We start from the raw sequence: 15,312 nt of genomic DNA, 5'->3' as shown, positions 1-15,312 counted from the left end.
TATTGTGTGCAGAGCACTGTACTAGGCACTTGAGAGTACAGTTTTATAGGATTGGTAGACACAAAGCTTGTCCATAAAGAGTTTCCAATCTAGTGGGGGAGATGTAAAATAAATGACAGGGAAAGTAGCAGAGTTTCAGGATTTGTAACCAAGTGCTGTGGGGCTGAGGGTGGGGCCGTTATCAGAGGGTTTAAATGGTTCAAACCCAAGTGAATGGATGACGCAGAAGAGAAGATGAAAAGGACAGGAAAATGAGAGGTTAATCAGAGAAGGCTTCTTGGAAGAGATGTGATTTTTAGTAGGGCTTTGAAGACAGGGAGAGTGGTGCACTGTCAATTATGAACAGGGAGGGAGTTCCAGGCCAGAGGAAGGACGTGGGCTAAGGGATCAGCGGTGAGAAAAATGAGGTCGAGGTTACAGAGAGTAGGTTGGCATTAGAACAGCGTGGCTCAGTGGAAAGAGCACGGGCTTTGGAGTCAGAGGTCATGAGTTCGAATCCCAGCTCTGCCACTTGTCAGCTGTGTGACTGTGGGCAAGTCACTTAACTTCTCTGTGCCTCAGTTCCCTCATCTGTAAAATGGGGATTAAGACTGTGAGCCCCACGTGGGACAACCTGATTCCCCTATGTCTACCCCAGCGCTTAGAACAGTGCTCGGCACATAGTAAGTGCTTAACAAATACCAACATTATTATTATTAGAAGAGTGAAGTGAGAGGGTCGGGTTGTAGTAGGAAATCAGCAGGGTAAGGTAGTAGGATGGGGAGAGCAGATTGAGTACCTTATAGCTGATGGTCAGGAATTTCTGTTTGATGTGGTGTTTGAGGAGTGGGGAGATGGCATAAAACAGTTTTTATACATTTAAAGGCAAACACATATGCAGATCCACCCGCAAACAGCCAGGCACATATAATAAAAATAATGTTGGCATTTGTTAAGTGCTTACTATGTGCAGAGCACTGTTCTAAGCGCTGGGGTATACAGGGTAATCAGGTTGTCCCACATGAGGCTCACAGTCTTCATCCCCATTTTACAGGTGAGGTAACTGAGGCAAAGAGAAGTTGTGACTTGCCCAAAGTCACACAGCTGACAAGCGGCAGAGTGGGGATTTGAACCCATGACCTCTGACTCCCAAGCCCGGGCTCGTTCCACTGAGCCACGCTGCTTCTCTACATATACACCTATCTAGATACACTCTCACACAGCTGCCAAAGTGTTAATCCCTTGTCCCTGCTCTGTGGTAGTAGGATGATCAGGTATGTTGTTTTCCCCCTTTATTGCAGTTCTCTTATCATTACCGGCTAATGATGTTTGTTAACAAGAATGTTAATGCAGTCCAACTAGCAGAAACATCCTTTTTTTTAAAAAAAAGGAGATGATTTTCCCCAACCACGTACATTTTTTTTTCCTACACTCGTTTACCCAATCTCCTTCCCTCCCCTTCCACCTACCCACTTCACTGCCTCCCACCAGCCAGCCAAGTATCCTTACTTATCCTCCAGCACTCTCAACTCCTTATCTCTCTAGACACTCCCTGCCGCCGCCTCATCCTCCTAACACCCCCCCCCCGTTCCCATCCCCCGCCAAGAACAAAAACCTTCTTGAGTAGTCACTGAAGCCTCCCCGCCCATGTCAGGCCATACATTCCCTGTGGCCATTGTTCTGTCAAGTGAGAACAAAAGGAAATTGTGAGGTAGGGCTGAAAACAAAGTACCCATGGGTGTGATTTCTGCCTGACCATCTCCCCATTCTCAGCCCCCCCCCTCCGCCCCCACACCACACTACACACACTCCTCATACCCACCCACTGGGACACTTGCTTCGCCCTCCCTAACCCTTTGGACTCTCTCAAAACCGGTGGCCACTGCCCGTGCCTTCCTCGGGTCCTGGACAGGGCACCTGAAGGAAACAAGTGACAACACTTCTCCAAAATGATTTAATCCACTCTTGCTGACATTTCCTAATGCCCCTTACTCCCTTACACTCCCTCATCATCCTATTCCCCTCTTGCACCACTAGGCCAGAGATCCCCACTACACCTGCCTGCATTCAGCTTCCCATCTGCCACACCCCCAGCACAGAGCTCACATCTGTATGGAGCAAACCTGACATGGGATTCCACCAGGGTCCTAAAAGCCACTAAGGTAACACAACTTATTAGCTAAACAAGGAAGTTTGACAGTCAATACATTTTATTTACAATTCAGCCCAGAAGGATCGACAAGTGCTTGGTTGTGCTCAGCGAGGTAGGATGGGTCTGCCATGGGATTGTGTCTTTGGGTGGGCTTCCTGAGTGGTCTGTAGTCAAGCATGCCTGATATGCTTCTTGAACTATGCTGGCAACCTTGTACTCCCCACTCCTTCACTTCCTCCCTCAAAAATGTTAGTTGACCTGAACTTCAGGGACCACCGGAGGCAGTGGAGTAGGGGTGTGGGGCTGGAGGAGGCTGGCGTAGACTGAAATGCCATCTGCCAAGCTGGAGTTTCCTAATCAATCAATAGTATGTTTTGAGCACAGACGGTGTGCAGAGCACCATGCTAAGTGCTTGGGAGAATATGGGACAGTCGAATTGGTATACATGTTTCCTGCCCTCAAGGAGCTGGCTTACAGACTAGTGGGGGAGTTTACAATCTAGCATGGGTTGGCCTTGGAGACGAGAGGTCAGAAATGACTCTAAGGGCTCTGGGTTTGTGGTCCATTCAATCACATGGGCCTTGCTTTGGGCAGATTCAGAGCCAAAGCACAGCTTTCTTCTGAAACATGCTCTCCTAAAACAAAAACAAAAAAAAGTGCTTGCCTTGTGCAGACACATTGGGTCCCATAAATACAAACACAAAGGATAGAAAGAAAAGGCAGAGTACATTCAGTTTCTTCTAGCCTCACTGGCTGATTTCCATTAGGGCCCGGCTTGTCTTTTTTTTTTTTTCCCCCACACGTGGGCCTGGGCTTCATTACCAGGATTGTGTTTCCGAGAGTAGTTCTTCAAATCTGCTTTTGTTGCTCAATAGCATTTTTCTCCAGTAGCTCAGTAGCATTTTTCATGGGTAAGGTAGAGTTCCCGTTATCACCCCCTCATCCACCTAAAGTAGAGAAGGGGCTGAGTGGATTCTCCCCACTTTATGGGGGGGGAAACTGAGGCTCAGAGAAACAAACTTTTTCAACAAGACAGCAGATGAGTCCAGGGCCAGGAGCATGTCTCCTTGAAGGTCTATAGTCCTATCCTGGTACAAGGGTCTAGGCTGCTAAGCTGGAATCTGTGTAATTAATGGGGGCAAAGTAGGAGTTGTGTATATTAACCTCTCCTACCCCTTCTCCCCTCCCCTTTGTGGAGAGCCCTAAAGCAGAAACCAATATAGCACAGGGCTAGCTTAGTCTTTGATCATGCCATGCATCCCAAGTGCCAATCGCAGAGTAGGTGGGTCTCAGTACACCAGAGTTAGTCTATACAGATTGCTGGGAGAGGGGAGGAGCCTGGAAGGCAGGGCAGGGAAGACACTGCAGCTATAGAGAGCATCAATGGAAAAGATACGTGATTTGACTAGAAAATATTTTAGCTTCTTTGCCCTAGTCCAGCAGCACACATAAATGAAGAGCAGGCTCAATTCACCTTCTACCCTTCTGTAAAACATGCAACCCCCCAGGCAGTTTTATTTTTTACGAGATGTTCTTCCCCTTGACGCTGTTTAGTGCCATTGTTCTTGTCTGTCCGTCTCCCCCAATTAGACTGTAAGCCCGTCAAATGGCAGGGACTGTCTCTATCTGTTGCCGACTTGTTCATCCCAAGCGCTTAGTACAGTGCTCTGCACATAGTAAGCGCTCAATAAATACTATTGAATGAATCTCTTGAAGAGAGATGGGAAGCCCTGGGTTCTCTACTTCTCCCTGACCCCCACAACCATTCCCAAACTATCTTTCCTATCACTTGCAGGCAGGAACATCTGAACTGAGGCTAAAACTGGTCAGGGCCATAATATATTTGGGGAAGAAAGGGAGAATAATAATAATAATGGCATTTAAGTGCTTACTATGTGCCAGGCACTGTTTTAAGCACTGGGGTAGCTACAAAATAAACAAATTGGACACAGTCCCTGCCCCACAGTCGTAACCCTCATTTTACAAATGAGGAAACTGAGGCCAGAGATTTGCCCAAGGTCACACAGCGACACGGGATTAGAACCCATGACATTCTTACTCCCAAGCCCGTGCTCTATCGCCTAGGACATGCTGCCTTTCCAATAACAATGCATATATGTATTAAACACTTTATAGACTTATGTACCAAGCCCTGGGGTAGAGCCAAGATAATCAGATTGTATGTAGTCTCTTTTTTATTGGAGACTCACAGTCTGATGGAGGGAGAACAGGCATTTGTGTCCCCACTTTACAGGTAAGGAAACTGAGGCACTGAGAAGTTAACTGACTTGCCTGAGGTTTTTCATTTTTGTTTTTATGGCATTTAAGTGCTTACTATGTGCAAGGCAGTTTACTATGCGCTGGGGTAGAATCACGATAATCAGGTTGGACACAGTCCGTGTCCCACATGGTGCTCACAGGTTTAATCCCTATTTTACAGATGAGGAAATGGAGGCACAGGGAAGTTAAGTGACTTGCCCAAGTTCACACGGCAGGCTAGTGGAGAGCCAGGAGTAGAACCCAGATCTTCTGACTCCCAATCCACTCCTCTTTTCACTAGACCTCCTCCCATTGGCCTTACAGGTAGAGAGACATTTCATTCAAACTGGCAGTGAGGATTTGAACCAGATAATTGGAGCAGATTGGAATCGTGCTAGACTGGGAGAAGGAATCATGCCTTTTACTTTGGTTGTCCCCCAGGTGCCCAGGACCTTGTTTCACATAGAGCAGGCCACAGTCACTCAGTGATGGTGTTTTTTTTTTTCAAAAAAAAGGGGGGGAGGAGGAGGTTACAGCATTTTGCCTAATACAGTAAAAGACATAAGAGTTGTGTTGTTTTCAACTGGCTAGCCCCACTGTGACTAATTCGGTGTCGGTCAAAGATACTCCCGCACACTGTGCAGATTTTGTTCCTGAGGGACCAGCTGCTGTCCAGATTCCTCATTCATTCATTGTTGTATTTATTGAGCAATTACTGTGTGCAGAGCACTGTACTAAGTGCTTGGGAGAGTACAATGCAATAGTAAACAGTCACATTCCCTCCCCTAAATGAGCTTACAGTCTAGAGAGGGGGGAGATAGACTTCAATACAAATAAATAAAATTACAGATATGTACATAAGTGCTGTGGGGCTGGGAGCGGGGAAAGAGCAGAGAGAACAAGTTGGGGTAATACAGAGGGCAGTAGATGAGGAAAAGTGGTGCTTAGTCTGGGAAAGCTTCTTGGAGGAGATGTGCCTTCAATAAGGCTTTGAATGGGAAGAGATTAATTGTTCATCGGATTTGAGGGGGGAGGGCATTCCAGGCCAGAGGCAAGATGTGGGCAAGGGATTGGCAGCGAGACAGGTGAGATTGAAGCACAGTGAGAAGGTTAGCACTAGAAGAGTGAAGTGTGTGGGCTGGGTTGGAGGAGGAGAGAAGCAAGGTGAGGTGGAGGGGGGGCAAGATGGTCAAGTGCTTTAAAGCCAATGATGAGGAGTTTTTGATTAATGCGGAGGTGTATGGGCAGCCACTAGAGTTTTTTGAGGAGCAGGGTGACATGTCCTGAATTTTTTTTGCAGAAAAGTGATCTGGGCTTGACCCCATGGCTCCCTCCAATTATAGCCCATCACCCACCTACCATTCCACTCCAAACTCCTTGAGCGAGATGTCTGCAGCTGCTGTCTCAAATTCTCCTCCGATTCTCTCCTTGACCCACTCCAATCTTGTTTCCGTCCCCTTCACTCCACAGAAACTGCCCTCTCAAAGGTCACCAATGATCTCCTTCTTACCAAATCCAACAAACAACCTCTACTCCACCCTAATTCTTCTCGAACTCTAAGCTGCCTTTGACACTGTCGACCACTCCCTTCTCCTGGAAACATTATCCAACCTCAGCTTCACTGACACTGTCCTTTCCTGGTTCTCCTCCTATCTCTTTGGCCACTCGTTCTCAGTCTTTTGTGGGCTGCTCCTCTGCCTTCCATCCTCTAACTGTGGGTGTCCCTCAAGGCTCAGTTCTGGATCCCCTTCTTTTCTCCATCTACATCCACTCCCTTGGAAAACTCAATAGCTCACATGGCTTCAACTATCACCCCTATGTTGATGACACCCAAATCTACATCTCCTGCCCTGATCTCTCTCCCTCTCTGCAGTCTTGCATTTCCTCCTGCCTTCAAGACATCTCTACTTGGATGTTTTCCCATCACCTCAAACTTAATATGGCTAAAACTTAATATGGCTAAAACTTAACTTCCTATCTTCCTACCCAAACCCTGTCCTCCTGCTCACTTTCCCATCACTGTTGATAACACCACCATCCTTCCTGTCTCACAAACCTGTAACCTTGGCATTATCCTTGGCTCCTCTCTCTCGTTCCACCCACGTATTCCAGCCCTCACTAAATCCTGTCAGATCTATCTTCGCAACAATGCCAAAATCCACCCCTTCCTCTCCGTCCAAACTGCTACCACTTTAATGCAAGCACTTATCCTATCCTGACTTGGTTATTGTTTCAGCCTCCTCCCTGACCTCCCTGCCTTCTGTCTCTCCCCACTTCCAGTCCATACTCCATTCTGCTGCTCAAATCATTTTCCTTCAAAAATGTTCAGACCATGTTTCCCCACTCCTCAAGAAACTCCAACGGTTGCCCATCCACTGCTGCATCAAACAAAAACTCACCTTTGGCTTTAAAATACTAATTTCCTTTCCTCCTCCTACCTCACCTCACTACTCTCCTATTCCAACCCAGCCCGCACACTTCGTTCCTCTAACCTAATGCTAACCTTCTCACTGTACCTCGCTCACATCCTATCTCTGGCCTGGAGCACCCTCCCTCCTTATATCAGACAGATAATTGCTCTCCCCCACTTCAAAACCTTCATCTCTTCCAAGAAGCCTTCCCTGACTAAGCCCTCCTCCCCTCTTCTCCCACTCTCTTCTTCACTGCTCTTAGTTGCTTCTTCATTCATCCTCCCTCCCATCCCCACAACACATATGTATATATCTGTAATTTATTTATCTATCTTTATAATAATGTCTATGTCCCCCTCTAGACTGTGAGCTCATTAAGGGGAGGAATGTGTCTCTTGTTATACTGTACTCTCCCAAGTGCTTAGTACAGTGTAAGCTTAGTACACCGTAAGCACTCAATAAATATGATTGAATGAATGACTGGGAGAGACAGGAGGCCGGGAGCTCAACAAGGTGACTGGTGCTGTAATCCAGGGGGGATAGAGTGAGTGATTGTATTAATGTGGCAGCAGTTTGGATGGGGAGGAAAGGGCAAATTTTAGCGGTTATGAAGGTGGGACCGAAAAGATTGTGATCCTCATGATGGTGGGTCATGCTCAACCCTGGGCCAGGCACTGCTCAATCAATCAATTGTATTTATTGAGCACTTACTATGTGCAGAGTGCTGTACAAAGCCCTTGGGAGAGTACTGTACAACAGAATTAGCAGACATGTTCCCTGTCCATAATGAGTTTAATAGAGAGGGAGGCAGACAATAATATGAATGACTAATTTAAAATAGAATTTAAAGATATGTACATAAGAGCTTTGGGGTTGGGATGAATATCAAATGTGCAAAGGTCACAGATTGAAGTGCATAGACAACCCAGAAAGGAGAGCAAACTGTGGAAAAGGGCTTAATCCGGAAAGGCCTTTTCAAGGAGATGCAACCTTAGTAATGCTGATGGGGAGACCGAGGTTGCTGACCTGAGCCCTCAGGGAACAGAGCTGGAAACATCCCTAGTGTCTGAGGACTCAGTTTGTGCTCCTCCTGAATGCTAATTAAATCTTTCAAGGAAGTAGGGAGCTGCTTAAGAGTAAATTCCTCTCAAATCACTGGTCAGGGAGGGAATGGCAGCCCCAGCCAAAAACCTTGAGAACTCTTGTTGGCCCCAAGACAGCCAGGGTCTATGATTATCCTACCTGCTGAGTGGACTCTACCTCGGTGTCTCACAGGTGTAACTGCCAGTTACACTCTGGGAAGATGGGAAATGTAATAACTGTAGCTTTGTAATGAGCTAATCTAAGACTAGCACTGGTAAAGTGAACCCAATTCATGCTTACTGTTATGTTAGGGGTAAAGCACATAGGGATTTGAAAGCAATGCTCACTGGATGGGCTTGTGTAACTTGTGTGTAAACTAGCCTCAAAAGGTTTTCACATCAACATGATTCACTGTTTGAACCGTTCTGGGGATAGGACCACTAGGGGTTGAGTAGTCCATTATTCATGGTTGGAAGGCACTTCTGTCCTTGACCTCCAAAGTATTGTTGGGGCATGGAGGTTGCCTTCCTAATGTCATGAAATGCCTGCCATGATTCTAAAAATCACTGGTCTTAGAGAGTCAGGGCTTGGAATAGCTTCCAGTGCATCCACCTCAGCCCTGGGAGGATGAGTCCCAGAAGCCCCCACTCTCGCTTTTTGGTGGGAGGGGAGGGCCCATATGGAGCTCTACTTCAGGTTTGTGCAGAATTTGTCCTGCTGCTGATTTTCTCAAGTTGGAGAAATATCTGTTTTGCTTTTATCCAAAGCTGCAATCATTTATCATTCTGGCTTTTAATTTTGGAAACTAGGTAGTTTCTAAGAGTAAGCTCGAGAGTGCTTTCTGGAGACAGGAACCTTCTTTAAATGACGCTCTGTTCTCTTAGAATGAGGGGGTTGCATTCGGGAAGAACCCTATGTTGAGGAAAACTCCTATTGTAGTACTCATCATGTCCAATGCCACACATGCAGACGCACACACACACACCTGTTTCAACACCACCTCATGCTGTTTCCAGACAGGCCCACATTGTAGGAAGAACATTCCCTAATTCTGTCATCATGTTCTAGCCAAAAAGTATAGTGAAAACCTGAATTCTGGCAGAACTGAGTGTATCTGTCCATTGAGACATGACAGCCAAAAAGACTAACTGAATTCTGGGAATCATCAGGAAGGGGACAGGCAAAAAAAAAGGCACAGTTTTGCCAGCCATGATATGTTTGCACCTAGAATTCCTCATGCAGCTTTGGTTCCCTCATTATAGGAATCAATCAATGAATGGTATTTATTGAGCACATTCTGTGTGCAGAGCACTGTACTAAGCACTTGGAAGAGTACAATATAAAAGAGTTGGGAGACATGTTCCCTGCCCACAAGCATGTTAATAATAGAGCTGGAGAAGATACAGAGAAGGGAAGCAAAAATGATGAGGGGAAGAGAGAGGCTTCAGCATGAAGATTGAAGAGGTTAAGACTTTCTGTCTGGAAAGATGAAGGCTGAGAAGGGACATGATTTTAAGTCTATAAAATCATGAAGGCTATTGGCAGGGTGAACCCAAGACTGTTCCTCACCCAATTATACCACATGAGGGTAAGGGGGCATCCAATGAAGTGTAAATATGTAAGGTTCAGAAGAAACCAAAGGAAACCCTTCTTTATACAGTGGGTAGGAGTCTTCCCATCTTCTTAGCCAAACTGTTTCAGCAGCCATCTCTGCTTTCATGCATTTAATCAATCAATCATATTTATTGAGCACTTACTGTGTGCAGACCACTGTACTAAGTGCCTGGGAAAGTAAAATATGAGTTAATAATAATAATAATAATACTGTTGGTATTTGTTAAGCGCTTACTATGTGCAGAGCACTATTCTAAGCGCTGGGGTAGACACAGGGGAATAAGGTTGCCCCACGTGGGGCTCACTGTCTTAATCCCCATTTTACAGATGAGGTAACTGAAGCACAGAGAAGTTAAGTGACTTGACCACAGTCAACAGCTGACAAGTGGCAGAGCCAGGATTCGAACCCATGATCTCTGACTCCAAAGCCTGTGCTCTTTCCACTCAGCCACATGTTCCCTGCACACAGTGAGCTTACAGTCTGCTAATTTGCTATTTATTCATTCCCTTCTGTCCATTATTTACAACTATATTTAACTCTTAAAATTGCAGTGTATGAGTCAAAATATCTGACTCTCCATTAGATAGCAAGTTTCTTGAGGGTAGGGATTGCATCTTTACCTTTTCTTTGTTCAGTAAATGTGGTTAAAACTGGAAACTGTTCCCCCAGGAAGGTGTGCAGACAAAATATAAGCAGATTCTAGAAGGGTTTGGATATGTTCATCAGTGAGCAACCCATAATGGATTACTAGAGGAGAAGCAGCATGACCTAGTGGAGAGAAGCACAGGACTGGGAGTCTGGAGATCTCGGTTCTGATCCCAGCTCCACCACTTTTCTGCTGTGTGACCTTGGGCAAGTGAATTAACTTCTCCATGTCTCTGTTTCCTCATTTGTAAAATGGAGGATTCAATATCTGTACTCTCTTCCCCCTAGACTCTGAGCTCCCTGTGGGACTGGGAATGAGTTTAAAAGGATTATATCTATCCCAGTGTTTAGCACAGTACTTGACACATAGTAAGTGCTTATCCAATACCATAATTATTAGCCAGGGATGTAGAGGGGAAAATTAGTTGGGACATTAATTGGTGCAATCCTAAACAAGAGGATGAATGTCACCCCAGAAATTATCCTACAGTTTCTCTAAGCATACCGCTCCACTGTCAGACTCTGAATACTGGGCTGAGGGGTGTATTGGTCTGACCCAGTAATTCTGTTGTACATATTCTGATGGTATTATGTACCGAGCCCTGTGCATGGAAGGCACCACTAAATAAATAGTAATTGTATTGCTCAGTGCCCGGAGGGTGTAGTACACTGTACTATGTGCTTGAGGAGTAAATCAAGTCAGCCTAAAGACCCATAGCTAAATCTCAATGGTCTCACTCTGGTTCTCGGAAACTGCATGAACCTGTGGATTTTGTTTCTGCTATGGGGAGGACCACCGAGGGAAGGCATAGGATGAAGTTGGCTGGAGAAGAGCTCTGGGTGGACAGAAGCTTTGTAAGAGCAACGGACAGAGTCTTAAGATTGGAGCTGGAGGAGAGGGGAGGTTTGATCTTTCAGTAAGTTGTTCCTGGGGCTTGATCTAAGGGTTGGTTGGAACAGCCTAACGTCCTACCCTGCATTATAGACAGAGCAGTGACCAGTAGATGGAGTCCCTGATGTGGGAATGACCCCAAGAGAGGCTCCAGGAATTGGCAAGAGAAGCAAGGCCAGCAGAACCAGCTTGCCTTCAGTCAATCAATCATATTTATTGAACACTTATTGTGTGCAGACCACGTACTAAGTGCAGATTCCCAGCATTGAAATCCAGCTGGGTGTGGACGATCGGGGGAAATCCCACCTTGAGCCATGATTCAGAGGGGAGGGCAGCTCTGATTCAGCTTTGATAATAACAATAATAATAATACTGATGTTGGTATTTGTTAAGCGCTTACTATGTGCAGAGCACTGTTCTAAGCGCTGGGGTAGACACAGGGGAAGCAGGTTGTCCCAAGTGGGGCTCACAGTCTTAATCCCCATTTTACAGATAAGGTAACTGAGGCCCAGAGAAGTGAAGTGACTTGCCCACAGTCACACAGCTGACAAGTGGCAGAGCTGGGATTTGAACTCATGACCCCTGACTCCAAAGCCCGTGCTCTTTCCACTGAGCCACGCATGCCCCAACCCATCATCCTTGTGGTCTCTGGGAATTGCTAGAGAATCTGGAGTCAGGATTTGAGGATCTCTGCAAGCTCTCGCTCCACTGGCCCATACTGATTCTCTCACCATGGTAAGGACCATGTGTAACTGATGCCTTGGTGAGCAGAGGCCGTGGGGCAAGCCTAGCTGCACTGTGTTTGCTGGGACCCCCTCTCTGGGGATCGAGTGACTTCAGGAAGGAGAAAAGACCTGGGGATCTATTTTCACTGTTGAGATTGCCCACTGGTAAGAAGGGATCATGAGACCCCTCTGGGAGCACTGGCTAGGATTGGGCAGCTGATGGGCAGCATTAAAGTGACAGGTTGTGAGGAAGGGAGACATGAAACGTTTCAATTTCTAACAGGAAGTGACCTAAAGAATATACATTTTGCCCCCGCCAACCCTACGCCAGGGTCTGGAGGGATTATGTGGTTAGAGCATGGGCCTGGGAGTCAGAAGGACCTGGGTTCCAAACCCAGCTCTGCCATTTGTCTGCTCTGTGACCTTGAGCAAGTCACTTAACTTCTCTTTGCCTCAATTACCTCATCTGCAAAATGGGAATTAATACTGTGAGCCCTATGTGAGACACAGACTGTGACTAACTTGATTAGCTTGTATCTACTCCAGCACTTAGTATAGTGCCTGGCACTTAGTAATCGCTTAATAGCATAAAAAAAAGTATGTTTGGTGACTGGCACTCTTGGTTGCCAAAGGCACAAAGCAGGCATTTGCACTGAGGTCCAGCAAGACAAAGGGAAGTCGGGGTTCCTGGCAAAGAGGGAATGGGCATTGAGAATTGCTCCTAGCGAGAATGGGGGCAGCTGCCATTGTTAAGCTCAGAAGGTTCCATGAAGGAGTTGTGAACTATGACCCATTTATCTAGTCAAGCCCTCCAAGATAATCATTTAAGTGTCTCAGTTTTTCACCGCCTCATCCATTTTCTCAGTGGTTTAAACGATATACTCACCAGCCTGGGGACAGGGAGGCAGACGTGGGGAAGCAGGAGGTGGGACATTCAGCAAGCCCGGCTCCTACCTCAGAAGGGGCAGTGGGGGCTGGGGATGCAGCAGGATACAGAGTCTGATTTTTCAGAAACATTCTCTCTGTCTCTAGGGGTTGGTTTTCATAAAGTTTCAGATCCTGTTGGCAGGAACCAATCAGAGAATGCAGTTCAGGTGAGCAGGAACCAATCAGAAGATGTGGCTCATAACCATATTGTAAATTAACCCCTTTGACTGAGTGAAGGAGGATCAGGTTGGGGTGTCCAGAGAGGGCCGTGGCCATAATCCAGTCAGACATAGTGGCTTCGGCAGTTCGCATCCTTGTCATGTACCTGATCGGAACCCTGAGCTGGATGAACCACGGGTCGGACTCATAAATGGCATTTGCTGTGGTCTTCTGTTCAGTTCTTTGCCCCCACACAGTGAGCCACTTAGCTGTGTCTTCAGCAGATGTCATTGTATGGGGGTAAATAACTGCCCAGGTGAATCATACAGGATATTCTTTGAAGACTGTCTGAGAAGGATGAATCCACAGTCTCACCTTCCCAGGAAAGCTCTTTATCAGCCACAACTAAGGTGGAAGTTGACCCAGATGTTTTCATTAGGGAAAGAGGATCACCCGAATATCCAGTGACAATCTCGGAGGTTGATTTTACCACATGGAAAACACTGATTGACATTCATCGGTTCTATTTCCCAACCTGCCCTAGAGTGGTGGGGAGTAATGAGTCTGTTGCCCCAAGAAAAGGTTTATTTGTGAAGCTGTTTCATTGGCCAGTTCTAGCCCATTTCCTTAGGGCTCCAGGAGAATCCAGTGGTTGAAACGATCTGCACAGACCGCAGCACAGGCTTGTGACCCTTCTCCTGAAGGCATCTCTCTCACCAGAGGAGTTGTGTATGGGTCTTTGGAGAGTCTTTGGTCACTCAGTGACTTCTGAAATGTGCAAAGGGCATATCGGGGACTGAGGCTCCTTGCTCATTTTGCTGAGGTTTCCGTGGTTTTGCCCGGCTTCCTGTGGCTCTCCAGGGTCTGTTGTGATTCACCATGATTCACTGTGGTTCCCGTGGTTTCCCATGGTTCTTTTAGTTCGCTTTGGCTTATCGTGGCCCTCAGGTCTCACCCTGATTCACAGTACTTGCCATGGTTCCCCTGGATCCTGTGGTTCTCCGTGGCTCCTGTGGATGGTTCACCAGGGTCCCCATGGTCTCTAGAGCTCTCAGCGGTTCACCGTGGTTCTCTATGGTTCACCGTGGTTACCATGGCTCCTGAGGTTCGCCTTGGTTCCCATGCTGGGCCGCCATGAGTAAGTCAGACACTTGGACGGTTGTGGAGGATTTACGTGTGGGCCCTGCAACCAGACTCAGCCATAATGCAGACTGAAACAATTGGGTGAGCCCCGAGGACAGCACCCCAGAGATGTAAAGCTGGCACTTCCCAGACAGACCCTGTGGGAATCCAGCGCCGCAGCCTCTAGGAAGAACCTGGACGATTAGGTAATTCGGCACCATCTCTTCACCACAGGGCTGCTGGGGCACGGAAATGGGGAGCTGACCTAGAATGTGCTTCCGGGTTTCTTGGGGGAGCTGGGCTGGGCATCCTGGGCAAAAGCAGGCAAAGATCACCCACCGCTTTGGTTGGGCTGTGGGACCTGAGATTTCCAGTGGCAATTCTGGTTTGGTTTCCACTCTGCTATAAGTGTTCCATAAATTCTGATGGAGAAAAAGGCATCGGATGTGAATCGGCAGCTGCCAGGGAGGCCTTTTTCTAATGAGAAAATCATGGAACATTTTCCCGCTGTCACTGCGGCTGGCCACCGCCCACGCAGACCACAGTCTGTGGTCCAGCATCCTGCATGTTTGTTAGTGCACGTAGGGCCAGGCCCTTCACTGCATGGGCTTCCTGCCAACTCAGGCACAGGGCCGGTGAACCAGGCACACACACATGCCAGGGAGAGTCTGGCAGGCCCCTGCTCAGCTTTGCACTCTTCCCCAAGTTCTCTCACAGTGCTTCCTCCTGTTCTCCTCATGCCCTGTTTCCTTCCCTTTTCTCATTCCCACAGCAACACTCTTGGTGACTGTGGATCAGACTCCTGCAAGTGGATTGACATCAACCACTCACCAGGTAACTAAGCGGTGGGTCAGGGGAGAGAGGCAGGGAGAGATCCCCCTGCCTTCATGCCACTTGTTTCCAACCCGGAGGATCTGAATAGCCTCAGATTGGAAGAGACTTTGAGAGATCAGCTGATCCATCTCCCTGTCTCCAGGCAGAACCGCCTCTAAATCAACCTCAAATATGTCATTTAGCCTATGACTTGACTTCCTCGGTTAAGCAGAGACCAGCTGGTCCCTGGTACGGAGAGGAGACAAGATATTGAGAGGGGGGCCAGGGTAAAAGATCAGGCAGGCATGAGGATGGGTGTGAAAAAAATACTCTAGCTCTTCTCTCACTTGAATTCCAAAACAGGTAGGCAGACTTATGCTGGTTCTTCTATAACATGGGGGTTACAGTTTTTCAGAACCCCGGGTTAAGAGACTCACGTTGTAGCCTTCACCCTGTATCCAATGCCTCACATGTGCATATGACTCTTCCTTCCAACCCCATGTCATGCTGTATCCAGGCAGACATGCATC

General features: G+C 47.2%; 1 protein-coding gene across 4 annotated transcripts in view; it reads left to right on the top strand.

Annotated features, from left to right (window-relative positions):
• SLC6A1 (solute carrier family 6 member 1) overlaps window positions 1–15,312 on the top strand; it is a 54,114-nt gene that overhangs the window by 20,942 nt on the left and 17,860 nt on the right. For 3 of the 4 annotated variants that reach the window (XM_029051218.1, XM_029051217.1, XM_029051219.2), the window contains exon 2: window positions 14,742–14,803. The gene's annotated coding sequence lies outside the window, so the exon portion shown is untranslated. Of the gene's footprint in view, window positions 1–13,957; window positions 14,176–14,741; window positions 14,804–15,312 lie in introns of those variants that run through there. The other variant, XM_039910204.1, reaches the window with a different exon arrangement.

This window comes from Ornithorhynchus anatinus, chromosome X1 (assembly GCF_004115215.2).
Source record: "Ornithorhynchus anatinus isolate Pmale09 chromosome X1, mOrnAna1.pri.v4, whole genome shotgun sequence".
Classification (NCBI taxonomy): Eukaryota; Metazoa; Chordata; class Mammalia; order Monotremata; family Ornithorhynchidae; genus Ornithorhynchus; species Ornithorhynchus anatinus.
The sequence above is the reverse complement of the archived record's forward strand: the minus strand, read 5'-3'. Positions and strand labels throughout refer to the sequence as shown.